This window comes from Eurypyga helias, unplaced genomic scaffold (genome assembly GCF_000690775.1).
Source record: "Eurypyga helias isolate BGI_N326 unplaced genomic scaffold, ASM69077v1 scaffold9824, whole genome shotgun sequence".
NCBI lineage: Eukaryota > Metazoa > Chordata > Aves > Eurypygiformes > Eurypygidae > Eurypyga > Eurypyga helias.
The window spans coordinates 9,024-12,566 of record NW_010246890.1 but is presented as its reverse complement, the minus strand read 5'-3'; the positions used below and the strand labels follow the sequence as shown (position 1 = coordinate 12,566).

Sequence of the window (3,543 nt, the reverse complement as noted above, 5' to 3'; positions counted from 1 at the left end):
GGGGTGTGTGCCGGAAGAGTTAGTTGTCGTGTCGCCTCCCCCACCTCCCGTCCGCACGGGCTGCAGTCGGCAGCAACGTTTTTGAGGGAACGGAGTGAAAAATGGCCTTTTAAAGCTAAAATAAATGGAATCTTAAATATTTCAGCCTGCTGGCATTAGAGGTCAGATGGATGGGGAGCGTTAAAAGTACCCACTGTTTGGCCATGGCACTTGCTCAGTGCTATGACATCATCCTAGACCAACCCCGAAATTACACCAGCGAGCCCTCCCCTTCTTGTTTTACCCTGCCTGAACGGTGGGTTTTTTTTTTCCTTCTATACCACCATTTCTCGAGCCCCTGAATCGCTTCCCATTTCTCCGTGCACGAGACAGAGTGTGTGACCACAGCCAGAGGTGGTGAGTGGAGGGAAGAAGCAGCAGCAGTGCCAGGAGCCCACATTTTTCTGCGAGGTGGCGGCAGCTGCTGCTGTTAGAATCTGAAATGATGCTGTGGCATTCAGACTTGTGGGCAGATGCTTCCTGGGCTGACATCTGAGGGGACCACCAGAGTCCCACCTTCTGCAGGGCTACTCCTGGGTAGCCATGCCCCGGGTGCTCCCCAGGCTGGTGTCTCCTGCTCCCCTTTCCCTCCCAGTTGAAAGAGTGACCTAGAAATGTGGGCGCTGGAGGACTTCATGCAGCACACCTGGCACGGGCAGGATCTCTGCGCTCCTGGAGACCCTCTGAATTCTTCTCCTGTGTGTGTGCACCCAGTATAGTGCCAACACTGTTGCCTGCACTGAGCAAATAAAAGTAGGATCTGGTTAGATTGGCTGGAGGGAAGAAATGATGAATGACTCAAGTATCCTACTCCAAGCAGATACACAATTTGACTGATAAATAGGTACGTGTGTTGAATATATTCATGCTCTTTTACTCCCTGTGCAAAGCTGCTGCACCTTCCGTCCTGCCTCCAGCAGCAGAGTCCGTAACTCCTCTCTTCCTTGGATATGCCATTCCTGGGCTGTTGGGTGCAGGTAGTGGGTGGCAAGGCCCCCTTGGGAGCTGATGGGAGATGGTGGTATGAAGATACGGACTGTGAGGTCTTCCTGGACCTCTGAGCTCTGGGGAAGACAGCTCATGTCCCAAGGTCACTCCTAAATCCCATGGCAGCCTCCTGTGGGGCTGGAGCTTAAATCCTTAGTCGCTTGGATTTGCTAAATCTCTCTGCTTCGGTGACCAAATGATGATAAAGATAAAACGAATACTGAGTGGGAAGATGGGAAGCTTTGTGGAGAACATGCCTTTTTGGCTTTCTGTGGCACACACTCTGATACAGAGCGTGCTGGGCTCGTGCTGGGAGGGCTTAGGGTGCACGCTTACTGTGCAGGTACTGCTCGCCTTGTATTTTAGGGGAGAGGGGACGTCCTACCTTATAGCTCGCTACCTTAGCTAGCCGGCCTTTGGAAAAGCACGTGGTAGGACGTGTAGCTTTGTTGTCCCCATCATAGGCACACGTATCCCCTTCCCAGTATGGAGAGAGGCTCCCAAAGCACCACCTTGGCTCTTACGGGAGGTGCTACTGTGTCCTTAGGTTCTGAGGTTATGTTGGGGGGAGAAGTTTCCCTAGTTTCCCCGTGTTTACAACAGAAATATTTCATTGCAGCTCAGTTAACCTCGTGGTGGGCTTTCCCTTGAATAATCTTCCATTTCCACTTGTTCATGCTCCACGGTTGAAATCTGGAAGAAAAAGCGCTAGGTTGCAAGCGGTTGCGCCGAAGACGGAGAGTGCCGGCGTACGTGCTGGGGTGCGTAGTGCCGGCGTGGTGTCGGCACGCTTCCCTGTCGCTCTGCATTCGGTCGCTGTCGGCGGCTGGATGATGTCAGCGGGTTGTGCTGCTGAATGCTGCTGCTCTTCTGACCACGGGAAAACTTCTCTCACACCTGCCCCCTTATCTCCTGCTTAAATATCTGTGGGGAGGGCAAGGTCAGCCGTGTAGCTGATGCGGGGACATGGACTTCAACACTTCTGAAATCTAGAATGTGTAACCAGAAACTCACTTTGTTCATCTCTCTGTGTTAATTTACTCTTTCAGTGGTATCTTAAAGAAACGAATCCCATGTGAATGGGTGCCTGAGGTCCCACAGTGTTAAAAGCTAAGCAAACCAAGGTGCTTTGGTTCCCTGTGTGGCTGCTGCCGGCTGTCGGTTGGTTTCTCAGCAGCTGGGTACCGCTTCCTGGGCACAGGAGGGCTATGCATTTGAGAGCATCAGGTGGCCTGTATCGTAGGGCATTGGAAAACGGGAGTTCTGACCCCAAATCCAATAATGGGAGGTGATATTTGGGTGTAAAACCTTCTGTTTGTGGGATTTGCTGACCACCACCCCCCAACATGAGAGCAAGGGCAGTGTTACGGAGGAAAAGCACCCAGGCTGGGGGCTCTGCATGTTGCTTCGCGGCTGTTCCTGCTGCTGGGGTCCGGGGTCTTGGGCCCTCAGGGCCTTGTTCACCCTTTGACGAGGACAGTGCAGATGGAGGAAAGACTGGCATTTCTAAAAGGATGCTTTCAACTTGGAAGTTGGATCTCTTTCCAAAAACAAGCTCAGGTAGTTCCGGCGAGTGCAGGGGTCACAGAATCACGTCACACAGCTTTACGCTTCAGATGTCCTGTTGATTTTGGATGTGGTTCCCCTGCCCCATTGCTCTGCAAAAGCATCATGTGAATAAGAAGGAAACCGGACACACTTCCAGATAAAAATAATGAAGTGGGCTGTCCCCAGAGAAACAGGCCGTGAATACACCTTTCTGGTCTTTCAGGGATGCTTTGATATGACTCGGATTAAAAAAACATAATGAAAAAATTAGTAGATGTGGTTAAGAAAGCAGAAGGAGCTTCTCTTTGGTCATAATTCAAGCAAGAATTTCAATAGTCACTCGTTCCTGGACCACCTTTCTCTTTGGTCATTGTGTAAACCCCCCTCCCCGCCCTCTTTGTTATATGAGACTCTCGTGGCTGCAGTGACCAACGCCCCCTTGGAACAGTGGGGCAGAATACGCCACATTTTTCTGCAGCTGCAGCAAAAGTTACTATCGGAAATGGAGATCAGGTGCCTACTCCAGTTCCATACAATTTTTCAGGCTATCAGTGTTCTATAAATTAAAAGTTACCACTAGAAATCTGAGCCTGGAAGCTCAGAAAGCAGCTGTTTAAAGAGGGAGGTGGAGGTTGTGCATGTTGATAAGACTCGCTCTGTCAACACTGGGAAGTGTTGTCAACACAAAAGTTACTATCGGAAATGGAGATCAGGTGCCTACTCCAGTTCCATACAATTTTTCAGGCTATCAGTGTTCTATAAATTAAAAGTTACCACTAGAAATCTGAGCCTGGAAGCTCAGAAAGCAGCTGTTTAAAGAGGGAGGTGGAGGTTGTGCATGTTGATAAGACTCGCTCTGTCAACACTGGGAAGTGTTGTCAACACGGGCAGTGTGCGCTGGCAGCCCAGAAAGTATCCTGGGCTGTATCCAGAGCAGCGTGGCCAGCAGGTCGAGGGAGGGGAGTGTAC

At 50.7% G+C, this 3,543-nt stretch overlaps 1 protein-coding gene across 1 annotated transcript in view; it reads left to right on the top strand.

The window, feature by feature from the left end:
• Positions 1 to 3,543, top strand: part of LOC104508826 (serine/threonine-protein kinase TAO3-like) — a gene marked incomplete at its 3' end in the record, with an annotated part of 12,171 nt that overhangs the window by 1,318 nt on the left and 7,310 nt on the right. The gene's annotated exons all lie outside the window — the stretch shown is intronic.